The sequence below is a fragment of the Dendrobates tinctorius genome, unplaced genomic scaffold, assembly GCF_039654945.1.
Source record: "Dendrobates tinctorius isolate UK_male_01 unplaced genomic scaffold, ASM3965494v1 ptg000432c, whole genome shotgun sequence".
Taxonomy (NCBI): Eukaryota; Metazoa; Chordata; class Amphibia; order Anura; family Dendrobatidae; genus Dendrobates; species Dendrobates tinctorius.
This window is the reverse complement of record NW_027362095.1, coordinates 1787501-1801646: the sequence shown is the minus strand read 5'-3', so window position 1 is coordinate 1801646 and position 14146 is coordinate 1787501. Positions and strand designations below refer to the sequence as shown.

General features: G+C 43.4%; 3 non-coding genes across 3 annotated transcripts; all 3 read right to left on the bottom strand.

Moving 5' to 3' along the window:
- Nucleotides 1-2467: 2467 nt before the first annotated feature.
- On the bottom strand, nucleotides 2468-2540 carry TRNAV-UAC (transfer RNA valine (anticodon UAC)). The gene has a single exon. It is a non-coding gene; the product is annotated as a tRNA-Val (tRNA).
- Nucleotides 2541-2639: 99 nt separating this feature from the next.
- Nucleotides 2640-2712, bottom strand: TRNAV-CAC (transfer RNA valine (anticodon CAC)). Its single transcript has one exon. It is a non-coding gene; the product is annotated as a tRNA-Val (tRNA).
- An 86-nt stretch (nucleotides 2713-2798) lies between these two features.
- TRNAV-AAC (transfer RNA valine (anticodon AAC)) lies at nucleotides 2799-2871 on the bottom strand. The gene has a single exon. It is a non-coding gene; the product is annotated as a tRNA-Val (tRNA).
- Nucleotides 2872-14146: the final 11275 nt, after the last annotated feature.

Here is a 14146-nt window from a genome sequence, read left to right as displayed (position 1 = left end):
ACGCTATCCATACATGTTATCCGGGGATACGGTACCCTTTCTAACCTTTGTGCAATGACGTGCAATCCATACTGGGCCTAACACCGTCTGAGCCTGCCTCATGCTGTATAGACATATATTTTGAATGTGTACGCTATCCATACATGTTATCCGGGGATACGGTACCCCTTCTAACCTTTGTGCAATGACGTGCAATCCATACTGGGCCTAACACTGTCTGAGCCTGCCTCATGCTGTAAAGACATATATTTTGAATGTGTACGCTATCCATACATGTTATCCGGGGATACGGTACCCCTTCTAACCTTTGTGCAATGACGTGCAATCCATACTGGGCCTAACACCGTCTGAGCCTGCCTCATGCTGTATAGACATATATTTTGAATGTGTACGCTATCCATACATGTTATCCGGGGATACGGTACCCCTTCTAACCTTTGTGCAATGACGTGCAATCCATACTGGGCCTAACACCATCTGAGCCTGCCTCATGCTGTATAGACATATATTTTGAATGTGTACGCTATCCATACATGTTATCCGGGGATACGGTACCCTTTCTAACCTTTGTGCAATGACGTGCAATCCATACTGGGCCTAACACCGTCTGAGCCTGCCTCATGCTGTATAGACATATATTTTGAATGTGTACGCTATCCATACATGTTATCCGGGGATACGGTACCCCTTCTAACCTTTGTGCAATGACGTGCAATCCATACTGGGCCTAACACTGTCTGAGCCTGCCTCATGCTGTAAAGACATATATTTTGAATGTGTACGCTATCCATACATGTTATCCGGGGATACGGTACCCCTTCTAACCTTTGTGCAATGACGTGCAATCCATACTGGCCCTAACACCGTCTGAGCCTGCCTCATGCTGTATAGACATATATTTTGAATGTGTACGCTATCCATACATGTTATCCAGGGATACGGTACCCTTTCTAACCTTTGTGCAATCACGTGCAATCCATACTGGGCGTGAGAACGGCTGGCGAGCTGTTAAGCAAGCTACAGCACCTGTCCAGACAAGTACAGGGATTCCCTAGCGAGGAGACTTATTTGATTGTTTTCTATGTTGGGACAGCAATTTTTGAGGCGCACTATACTCTGGAGAATGATAGATGGGGCCCACCATACACTGGAACATTCCAAAGGTGGACATCAGACACTGGAGCAGCATTTACAGGGCCCATTATACACTAGAGCATTAGAAATGGGGCCCATTATGTTTGGAGCATTATTTGGGCCCATAAGACAGTGGAGCTTCATCCATGGGGACCAACATATACTGTAGCATTATGTGGAGCTCATCATATACTGTTTCAAACATTATATGGGACCAATGATTTTGTATGGAGAAATAGATGGGCCTCGTCATGAGATGTAAAAAGTGAGGTATTTTTCATTGTACTATACCGCTATTTCTCTGCCGTATCGGAGCATGATGAGTTGTGGTATGTGTTAAAGGGGCGCTCTTTCGCCCAGGGCACATGAAAACCTGCTGCCAGCCCTCCCCCCCCACAAATTTAGCCAAATAACCCCCATTTTTCAGTGCGTAACTTGTATTATGAAGCTAATTAAGGTTGACAAGCTTAAGTAAGAAGAATTGATGCTTTTGGCATTCAAATGGGCACTGTAGGTGTGTTTCCTGTCCTCCTCTCACTGCCGACTTTTATTCCCCATTGACTTACATTGGGATTCGTGTTTCGGGACGACCCCGACTTTTCCCTATAATCGGACGATCTTGCTCGACCCGACTTTTGGAAAAGTCGGGTTTCACGAAACGAAACGCGACCCTAAAAAACCAAAAGTCGCTCAACTCTAGTGACAACCACTACACTTCAGAAACTCCATGCAAAGATAAAGATGTTTAAACATGCTGAAATGAACTTGAAAAAGAAAAAAACAGCCAGCCAAAGTCAAGAGGTCTTCCTCTATGTCTGAAGACAGGACAAAGTGCATTTTGCAACACAGGAACCTTTCATTTGTCAGGCTATTGGAGAAAAAGAACAAACAGGGAAACAAAACCATGCTCCACAAAACATTCTCATGCCTTTGTCCAAAAGCCAAAAAGAAAAAGCACCCAGATGCCTGCTTTCGCACCTTGATCCTATCAGGTGTTACTTGAATTAGGAACACTTAGACACTGTCAAAAACACACATGCTTGCCAAAAGCAAAAACGGGTAGAAATAATCACATTGGTAAAAGTAATGCTCATTAAACCAGCAATAGAATATGCTAACTAAGGCTAATTAAGCCAACAATATACGTTTGTGATCAAAATAAAGAAAAGCCACATGTTTCTGCCCGGGATCAAAACAGGGAACTTTCAGGAGGATGGCAAACAGGAAAATCACTACACTACAGTAACCAGACAAGAGCGTTTACTGTGGTCATGGCAAGCATTAAAGATCAAGCACTCATTATCAATAGCGCTAGTTTGCAAGAGGAACGCTGTGTTTCTGCCCAGTTTCAAACTGAGGACCTTTCGCGTGTAAAGCGAAAGTGATAACCGCTACACTACAGAAACCAACAGATTCAAACAAACAAAAAATGCTGTGGTCATGGCAAGCAATAAAGAACAAGCACTGAAAGTCAAAAAGATCGTTTTCCAAGAGAAAAAAAGCTGTGTTTCTGCCCAGTTTCGAACTGGGGACCTTTCGCGTGTGAGGCGAACGTGATAACCGCTACACTACAGAAACTGGATGCAAGCGCTTACTGTGGTGACAACAAGCAATCGAGATCAAGAACTGAAAGTCAAAAGCTTGGATACCAAAGGGTAACAGCGTGTTTCTGCCCAGTTTCGAACTGGGGACCTTTCGCGTGTTAGGCGAACGTGATAACCACTACACTACAGAAACCGGCTGCGGAAGGTTACTGTGGTCATGACGAGCCAACAAGAACAAAGACTCAATGTCAAAAGCTTCAACATCAACGTCTAATGTCATGCTTCTATCCAGTTTCGAACTAGGGACCGTTCGCGTGTGAGGTGAACGTGACAACCACTACACTTCAGAAACTCCATGCAAAGCTAAAGATGTTTAAACATGCTGAAATGAACTTGAAAAAGAAAAAAACAGCCAGCCAAAGTCAAGAGGTCTTCCTCTATGTCTGAAGACAGGACAAAGTGCAGTTTGCAACACAGGAACCTTTCATTTGTCAGGCTATTGGAGAAAAAGAACAAACAGGGAAACAAAACCATGCTCCACAAAACATTCTCATGCCTTTGTCCAAAAGCCAAAAAGAAAAAGCACCTAGATGCCTGCTTTCGCACCTTGATCCTATCAGGTGTTACTTGAATTAGGAACACTTAGACACTGTCAAAAACACACATGCTTGCCAAAAGCAAAAACGGGTAGAAATAATCACATTGGTAAAAGTAATGCTCATTAAGCCAGCAATAGAATATGCTAACTAAGGCTAATTAACCCCTTCACCCCCAAGGGTGGTTTGCACGTTCATGACCGGGCCAATTTTTACAATTCTGACCACTGTACTGTAACTCTCGAACGCTTCCATGGATCCCGGTGATTCTGACATTGTTTTCTCGTGACATATTGTACTTCATGTTAGTGGTAAAATTTCATTCAAATAACTTGCGTTTATTTGTGAGAAAAACGGAAATTTGGCGAAAATTTTGAAAATTTCGCAATTTTCCAACTTTGAATTTTTATGCCCTTAAATCACAGAGATACGGCACACAAAAAACTTGATAACTAACATTTCCCACATGATTACTTTACATCAGCACAATTTTGGAACCAAAATTTTTTTTTGTTAGGAAGTTATAAGGGTTAAAAGTTGACCAGCGATTTCTCATTTTTACAACACCATTTTATTTTTAGGACCACATCACATTTGAAGCCACTTTGAGGGGTCTATATGATAGAAAATACCCAAAAGTGACACCATTCTAAAAACTGCACCCCTTAAGGTGCTCAAAACCACATTCAAGAAGTTTATTAACCCTTTAGGTGCGTCACATGAAATTTTTTGAATATTTAAAAAAAAATGAACATCTAACTTTTTTTCATAAAAAAAATACTTCAGGTTCAATTTTTTTTATTTTACCAAGGGTAACAGGAGAAATTGAACTGCAAAAGTTATTGTGCAATTTGTCCTGAGTACGCAGATACCTGATATGTGGGGGGGAACGACTGTTTCGGCGCATGGCAGAGCTCAGAATGGAAGGAGCGCAGTTTGACTTTTTCAATGCAAAATTGGCTGGAATTCAGATTGGACGCCATGTCACGTTTGGAGAGTCCCTGATGTACCTAAACAGTGGAAACCCCCTACAAGTGACCCCATTTTGGAAACTAGACCCCCCAAGGTACTTATCTAGATATGTGGTGAGAACTTTGAACCCACAAGGGCTTTACAGAAGCTTATAACGTACAGCGGTACAATTAAAAAATCATATTTTTTCCACAAAAATGATCTTTTCACCCCAATTTTTATTTTCCCAAGGGTAACAGGACCCTAAAAGTTATTGTGCAATTTGTCCTGAGTACGCTGATACCCCACATGTGGGGGTAAACCACTATTTGGGCGCATGGCAGAGCTCGGAAGGGAAGCAGCGCCATTTGACGTTTTTGGCTGGAATTGAGATTGGACACCATGTCGCGTTTGGAAAACCCCTGATGTACCAAAACAGTGGAAACCCCCCACAAATGACACCATTTTGGAAAATAGACCCCCTAAGGAACTTATCTAGATGTGTGGTGAGAACTTTGAACCCCCATGGGCTTCACAGAAGTTTATAACATAAAGCCATACAATTAAAAAATCATATTTTTTTCCACAAAAATGATCTTTTCACCCTCAATTCTTATTTTCCCAAGGGTAACAGGACCCTAAAAGTTATTGTGCAATTTGTCCTGAGTATGCTGATACCCCACATGTGGGGGTAAACCACTATTTGGGCGCATGGCAGAGCTCGGAAGGGAAGCAGCGCCACTTGACGTTTTTGGCTGGAATTGAGATCGGACACCATGTCGCGTTTGGAAAACCCCTGATGTACCAAAACTGTGGAAACCCCCCACAAATGACACCATTTTGGAAACTAGACCCCCTAAGGAACTTATCTAGATGTGTGGTGAGCACTTTGACCCCCCCAGTGCTTCACAGAAGTTTACAACGCCCGGGCGTGAAAATAAAAAATTCGTATTTTTTCCACAAACATGATCTTTTAGTCACCATTTTTTTATTTTCCCAAGGGTACCAGGAGAAATTGGACCCCAAAAGTTGTTGTCCAATTTGTCCTGAGTATGCTGATACCCCATATGTGGGAGAAAACTACTGTATGGGCACACGTCGGGGCTCGGAAGGGAAGCAGTGACGTTTTGGAATGCAGACTTTGATGGAATGGTCTGCGGGTGTCATGTTGCCTTTGGAGAGCCCCTAATGTACCTAAACAGTGGAAACCCCCCACAAATGACACCATTTTGTAAACTAGACCCCCCAAGGAACTTATCTAGATGTGTGGTGAGCACTTTGACCCCCCCAGTGCTTCACAGAAGTTTACAACGCCCGGGCGTGAAAATAAAAAATTTGTATTTTTTCCACAAACATGATCTTTTATTCACCATTTTTTTATTTTCCCAAGGGTACCAGGAGAAATTGGACCCCAAAAGTTGTTGTCCAATTTGTCCTGAGTATGCTGATACCCCATATGTGGGAGAAAACTACTGTATGGGCACACGTCGGGGCTCGGAAGGGAAGTAGTGACGTTTTGGAATGCAGACTTTGATGGAATGGTCTGCGGGTGTCATGTTGCCTTTGGAGAGCCCCTAATGTACCTAAACAGTGGAAACCCCCCACAAATGACACCATTTTGTAAACTAGACCCCCCAAGGAACTTATCTAGATGTGTGGTGAGCACTTTGACCCCCCCAGTGCTTCACAGAAGTTTACAACGCCCGGGCGTGAAAATAAAAAATTCGTATTTTTTCCACAAACATGATCTTTTAGTCACCATTTTTTTATTTTCCCAAGGGTACCAGGAGAAATTGGACCCCAAAAGTTGTTGTCCAATTTGTCCTGAGTACGCTGATTTCCCATATGTGGGAGAAAACTACTGTATGGACACACGTCGGGGCTCGGAAGGGAAGCAGTGACGTTTTGGAATGCAGACTTTGATGGAATGGTCTGCGGGTGTCATGTGCGTTTGGAGAGCCCCTGATGTACCTAAACTATTGAAACTCCCCACAAGTGACCCCATTTTGGACACTAGACCCCCACGGAACTTTTCTAGATGTGTGGTGAGCACTTTGAACCCCCAAGTGCTTCACAGAAGTTTATAACGCTCGGACGTGAAAATAAAAAAATCATTTTTTTCCACAAAAATGATATTTTTGCCCTCAATTTTTTATTTTCCTAAGGGTAACAGGAGAAATTGGACCCCAAAAATTGCTTTGCAATTTGTCCTGAGTAGGCTGATACCCTACATGTGGGGGTAAAACACTGTTTGGGCGCATAGCAGAGCTTGGAAGGGAAGGAGCACCATTTGACTTTTTCAACTCAGAATTGGCTGGAATTGAGATCAGACGCCATGTTGCATTTGGAGAGCCCCTGATGTGCCCAAACAGTGGAAACCCCCAATTCTAACTCCAACCCGAACCCCAACACGCCCCTAACCCTAGCCCTAACCCTAGCCCTAGCCCTAACCCTAGCCCTAACCCTAGCCCTAACCCTAGCCCTAGCCCTAGCCCTAGCCCTAACCCTAACCCTACCCTAACCCTACCCCAACACACCCCTAGCCCTAACCCTAGCCCTAACCCTAATGGAAAAATGGAAATAAATACATTTTTTTATTTTATTATTTTTCCCTAACTAAGGGGGTGATAACGGGGGGTTTGATTTACTATTTATGGCGGTTTTTATGTTTGGCGGCTGTCGCACGCTAAAAGACGCTTTTTATTGTAAAAATAGTTTTTGCATCACCACATATTGAGAGCTATAATTTTTCCGTATTTTGACCCACCGAGTCATGTGAGGTCTTATTTTTTGCGGGACGAGTTGACGTTTTTATTGGTACCATTTTCGGGCACGTGAAATTTTTTGATCGCTTTTTATTCCGATTTTTGTGACGCAGAATGAACAAAAACCAGCGTTTCATGAATTTCTTTTGGGGGGGTGCGTTTACACCATTCTGCGTGCGGTAAAATTGATAAAGCGGTTTTATTCTTCGGGTAAGTACGGTTACAGCGATACCTCATTTAGGTCTTTTTTTATGTTTTTGTCGGTTTTATGCAATGAAAACTATTTTATATAAAAAATAATTATTTTTGCATCGCTTTATTCTGCGAGTTATAACTTTTTTATTTTTTCACTGATGATGCTGTATTGCAGCTTGTTTTTTGCGAGACAAGATGACGTTTTCAGCGGTACCATGGATATTTATATGCGTCTTTTTGATCGCGCGTTATTGCACTTTTTGTTTGGCAGTATGATAATAAATCATTATTTTTTGCTTCGTTTTTTATTTTTGTTTTTTAAGGGGTTCGCTAAAGGGGTTAACTATTCGGACAGTTTTATAGGGCAGGTCGTTACGGATGCGGCGATACCTAATATGTGTACTTTTATTGTTTTTTTTTTATTATTTTCAAAAAATGAATTTATTGGGGAATATTTTTTTTTTTTTTTACTAATTTATTTGGCGATTTTTTTAACTTATTTTTACACTTTTTTTTAATTTCCCCAGGCCCCCGAAGGCCCCCGTCGCCATCTTGGATTCGGGGGCCTGGAGGAAAGGAGCCCCCCGCAGCAGCGCTGCACATTGCGCTGCCGTGGGGGGCTCAGGGAAGCACGGAGGGAGCCCCCTCCCTGCCGATGCTTCCCTTTAACCCCCGGTACACCGCGATCATGTTTGATCGCGGTGTGCAAGGGGTTAACGTGTCGGGGGCGGTCCGTGACCGCCCCTGACACATTGTGCCGGGTGTCAGCTGTGATAATCAGCTGACACCCGGCCGCGATCAGCGGCGCTCACCACGTGGGCGCCGCTGATCGCGGTAGACGTACTATCCCGTCCCCGGTCATACGGGCCCGGGTACTGTGGACGGGATAGTACGTCTCATGTCAGGAAGGGGTTAAGCCAACAATATACGTTTGTGATCAAAATAAAGAAATGCCACGTGTTTCTGCCCGGGATCAAAGCAGGGAACTTTCAGGAGGATGGCAAACAGGACAATCACTACACTACAGTAACCAGACAAGAGCGTTTACTGTGGTCATGGCAAGCATTAAAGATCAAGCACTCATTGTCAAAAGCGCTAGTTTACAAGAGAAACGCTGTGTTTCTGCCCAGTTTCAACTAAGGACCTTTCGCGAGTAAAGCGAATGTGATAACCGCTACACTACAGAAACCAACCGTTTAAAAAAAAAAAAAATGCTGTGGTCATGGCAAGCAATAAAGAACAAGCACTGAAAGTCAAAAAGATCGTTTTCCAAGAGAAAAGCTGTGTTTCTGCAAAGTTTCGAACTGGAGACATTTCTCGTGTGAGGCGAACGTGATAACCGCTACACTACAGAAACCGGATGCAGGCGCTTACTGTGGTGACAACAAGCAATCGAGATCAAGAACTGAAAGTCAAAAGCTTGGATACCAAAGGGTAACAGCGTGTTTCTGCCCAGTTTCAAACTGTGGACCTTTCGCGTGTTAGGCGAATGTGATAACCACTACACTACAGAAACCGGCTGCGGAAGGTTACTGTGGTCATGATGAGCCATCGAGAACAAAGACTCAACGTCAAAAGCTTTAATATCAACACCTAATGTCATGCTTCTATCCAGTTTCGAACTGGGGACCGTTCACGTGTGAGATGAACGTGACAACCACTACACTTCGGAAACTACATGCAAAGCTAAAGATGTTTAAACATGCTGAAATGAACTTGAAAAAGAAAAAAACATCCAGCCAAAGTCAAGAGGTCTTCCTCTATGTCTGAAGACAGGACAAAGTGCATTTTGCAACACAGAAACCTTTCATTTGTCAGGCTATTGGAGAAAAAGAACAAACAGGGAAACAAAACCATGCTCCACAAAACATTCTCATGCCTTTGTCCAAAAACCAAAAAGAAAAAGCACCTAGATGCCTGCTTTCGCACCTTGATCCTATCAGGTGTTACTTGAATTAGGAACACTTAGACACTGTCAAAAACACACATGCTTGCCAAAAGCAAAAACGGGTAGAAATAATCACATTGGTAAAAGTAATGCTCATTAAACCAGCAATAGAATATGCTAACTAAGGCTAATTAAGCCAACAATATACGTTTGTGATCAAAATAAAGAAAAGCCACATTTTTCTGCCCAGGATCAAAACAGGGAACTTTCAGGAGGATGGCAAACAGGACAATCACTACACTACAGTAACCAGACAAGAGCGTTTACTGTGGCCATGGCAAGCATTAAAGATCAAGCACTCATTGTCAAAATCGCTAGTTTGCAAGAGAAACGCTGTGTTTCTGCCCAGCAGGGCTGCCATTAGGAATTTCAGGGCCCCATACTGTAAAAATGTTTCGACCCCCTTGAAACTCTGTCCAGGCTCCACCCCAGCCCTGCCTCCACCCCTCAAGAGTCCCACTACCCACTCTTGGAAAAACTCCACTTCTGCACCACGTCCTCACCAATCACACATTAACATTTCCCAGATCATACATATAGCCAGCAGCTTTTGTTCTGGCCAAAAGAATTTTAAGCCGCCACCACAACAAGGTAGACTCTTTTGGATGAGCTCTACTGTACTGTAACTTATTAATCATTTGTTAAAATACCCAATACTCTGTTTAGGTATATTTTTCTTTTTCTTTAACCCCTTCACTACCAAGGGTGGTTTGCACGTTAACTACCGGGCCCATTTTTACAATTCTGACCACTGTCCCTTTATGAGGTAATAACTCTGAAACGCTTCCATGGATCCCGGTGATTCTGACATTCTTTTCTCGTGACATATTGTACTTCATGTTAGTGGTAAAATTTCATTCATATAACTTGCGTTTATTTGTGAGAAAAACGGAAATTTGGCGAAAATTTTGAAAATTCCGCAATTTTCCAACTTTGAATTTTTATGCCCTTAAACCACAGAGATATGGCACACAAAAAACTTAATAAGTAACATTTGCCACATGTTTACTTTACATCAGCACAATTTTGGAACCAAAATTTTTATTTGTTAGTAAGATATAAGGGTTAAAAGTTGACCAGCGATCTCTCATTTTTGCAACACCATTTTATTTTTACGGACTACATCACATTTGAAGCCACTTTGAGGGGTCTATATGATAGAAAATACCCAAAAGTGACACCATTCTAAAAACTGCACCCCTTAAGGTGCTTAAAACCACATTCAAGGAGTTTATTAACCCTTCAGGTGCGTCACAGGAATTTTTTGAATATTTAAAAATAATTAACATTTAACTTTTTTCACAAAAAAAATTACTTCAGGTTCAATTTTTTTTATTTTACCAAGGGTAACAGGAGAAATTGGACTGCAAAAATTATTGTGCAATTTGTCCTGAGTACGCTGATACCTGATATGTGGGGGGGAACCACTGTTTCGGCGCATGGCTTAGCTCAGAAGGGAAGGAGCGCCGTTTGACTTTTTCAATGCAAATTGGCTGGAATTCTGATCGGACGCCATGTCGCGTTTGGAGAGCCCCTGATGTACCTAAACAGTGGAAACCCCCCACAAGTGACCCCATTTTTGAAACTAGACCCCCCAAAGAACTTATCTAGATGTGTGGTGAGAACTTTGAACCCACAAGGGCTTCACAGAAGTTTATAACGCCCAGGCGTGAAAATAACAAAACATTTTTTTTCCACAAAAATTATATTTTTGCCCCAAAATTTTTATTTTCCTAAGGGCAACAGGAGAAATAGGACCCCAAAAGTAGTTTTGCAAATTGTCCTGAGTAGGCTGATACCCCATATGAGGGGGTAAAACACTGTTTGGGTGCATGGCAGAGCTTGGAAGGGAAGGAGCACCATTTGACTTTTTCAACGCAGAATTGGCTGGAATTGAGATCAGACGCCATGTTGCGTTTGGAGAGCACCTCATGTACGCAAATAGTGGAAACCCCCAATTCTAACCCTAGCCCTAACCCTAGCCCTAACCCTAACCCTAGCCCTAACCCTAGCCCTAACCCTAACCCTAACCCTAGCCCTAACCCTAGCCCTAACCCTAGCCCTAACCCTAACCCTAGCCCTAGCCCTAACCCTAGCCCTAATGGGAAAATGGAAATAAATACATTTTTTTAATTTTATTATTTTTCCCTAACTAAGGGGGTGATAACGGGGGGTTTGATTTACTATTTATGGCGGTTTTTATGTTTGGCAGCTGTCGCACGCTTAAAGACGCTTTTTATTGTAAAAATAGTTTTTGCATCACCACATATTGAGAGCTATAATTTTTCCATATTTTGACCCACCGAGTCATGTGAGGTCTTATTTTTTGCGGGACGAGTTGACGCTTTTATTGGTATCATGTTTGGGCATGTGACATTTTTTTATCGCTTTTTATTTTGTTTTTTGGGACGCAGAATGAACAAAAACCAGCGTTTCATGAATTTCTTTTGGGTGGTGCGTTTATGCCGTTCTGGGTGCGGTAAAATTTATAAGGCAGTTTTATTCTTCGGGTCAGTACGGTTACAGCGATATCTCATTTAGGTCGTTTTTTTATGTTTTGGCGCTTTTTTGCAATGAAAACAATTTTATATAAAAAATAATTATTTTTGCATCACTTTATTCTGCGAGCTATAACTTTTTTATTTTTTCGCTGATGATGCTGTATGGTGGCTTGTTTTTTGCTGGACAAGATGACGTTTTCAGCGGTACCATGGATATTTATATGCGTCTTTTTGATCGCGCGTTATTGCACTTTTTGTTCGGCGGTAGGATAATAAATCATTATTTTTTGTTTCGTTTTTTATTTTTATTTTTTAAGGGGTTCACTTAAGGGGTTAACTATTGGGACAGTTTTATAGGGCGGGTCGTTACGGACGCGGCGATACCAAATATGTGTACTTTTATTGTTTTTGGGTTTTTTTATTTGCAAAAAATGAATTTTTTGGGGAATATTTTTTTTTTTTTTTGAATTTATTTAGCGATTATTTTTTATTATTTTTACACTTTTTTTAATTTTTTTTTTACTTTATTACAATGTCCCAGGGGGGACATAACTGTCCTGTGACAGATCGCTGATCTGTCACATCACAGATCACTGTGACAGATCAGCGATCTGTCACAGGCACTGCACAGGCTTCCTCATGCCTGCGCTTTGCAGGCACTGAGGAAGCCAGCTTCCTGCAGGCCCCCGGAGGTCCCCGTCGCCATATTGGATCCGGGGACCTGCAGGGAAAGAGCCCCCCGCAGCAGCGCTGCACATTGCGCTGCCGTGGGGGGCTCAGGGAAGCACGGAGGGAGCCCCCTCCCTGCCGATGCTTCCTTTTAACCCCCGGTACACCGCGATCGTGTCCGTGACCGCCCCTGACACATTGTGCCGGGTGTCAGCTATGATAATTAGCTGACACTCGGCCGCGATCAGCGGCGCTCACCACGTGGGCGCCGCTGATCGCGATGACGTAATATTCCGTCCATGGTAATTAGGTCCAGGGTCACATGGACGGAATATTACGTCAATTGTAGGTAAGGGGTTAAGGAAATGAGTCACATACTTTTTTAAAAAATAATTGAAACCAGATTGTGATTTTTTTTATAATCTGTATTTCTGATTGTAGATTATTGTATTGTTTTCTGTACATGTATGAAGCTGTCGGTGGATATCGATCTGCGCTCGGACCGCAGTACATGGACGGGCCGCCGGTCTCCTGACTAGAACTCAGCAGCCTCACAGCATGTATGAGGATGCAGGCCAGGAGATCGGCGCCCAGTCCATGCACCGCAGTGCGAGCGCAGAACAATCTAATATAGAAAGCTCAAAGTGTGTGTGTGTATGTCCGGGATAGGCATCTGCACCGTCGCAGCTACAGCCACAAAATGTCACACGTCACACGTCTGGACCCGAGAGTGTCCTAGGCTATGTTGTGAGGCAAAATTTTAACCCCGTGCGTTCCAATTCACCAATTTTGCCCCTATCTACATAATGAGGAAAAAGTGTGTGCGCGTCAAGCCCCGCCCCTCATTGTGATGTTATAATGCCCCTATTTGCATACTGGGGAACCAGTGTGTGCGCATCAAGCCCCGCCCCTCATTATGATGTCACTATGGTTGACTATGGGATGGAGGATGTGTGATGGGTATATGGGCACCGGACTATGGGATGGAGGATATGTATGATGGGTATATGGGCACTGGACTATGGGATGGAGGATATGTATGATGGGTATATGGGCATGGGACTATGGGATGGAGGATATGTATGATGGGTATATGGGCACGGGACTATGGGATGGCGGATAATTATAATTTGCTATAACTAACCACAGTTAGTTACTATGCCCGGGCAGCGCCGGGCTCTTCAGCTAGTTTCCCAAATAAAGATGTTTCCCAGTCATATATACCCACTTTTTATTTTTCCATCAATATGGCCGTGTGAGGGCTTGTTTTTTGCTGGACGAGTTGTACTTTTGAATGACATGATTGGCTTTATCAAATAGCGTACTCGAAAATGGGAAAAAAATTCAAAGTGCGTTGAAATTGAAAAAAGTGGAATTCTAGAATTTTTTTGGTCGTCTCAACAGCCTCCAATCTCCACATGTCAGCAGCCTCCCATCTCCACACGTCAGCAGCCTCCCATCTCCACACGTCAGCAGCCTCCCATCTCCACACATCAGCAGCCTCCCATCTCCTCACCTCAGCAGCCTCCCATCTCTTCAGCAGCCTCCCATCTCCTCACCTCAGCAGCCTCCCATCTCCACACCTCAGCAGCCTCCCATCTCCTCTCCTCAGCAGCCTCCCATCTCCACACCTCAGCAGCCTCCCATCTCCTCTCCTCAGCAGCCTCCCATCTCCTCTCCTCAGCAGCCTCCCATCTCCTCACCTCAGCAGCCTCCCATCTCCTCACCTCAGCAGCCTCCCATCTCCTCAGCAGCCTCCCATCTCCTCAGCAGCCTCCCATCTCCTCACCAGCCTCCATCTCCTCACCTCAGTAGCCTCCCATCTCCTCTCCTCAGCAGCCTC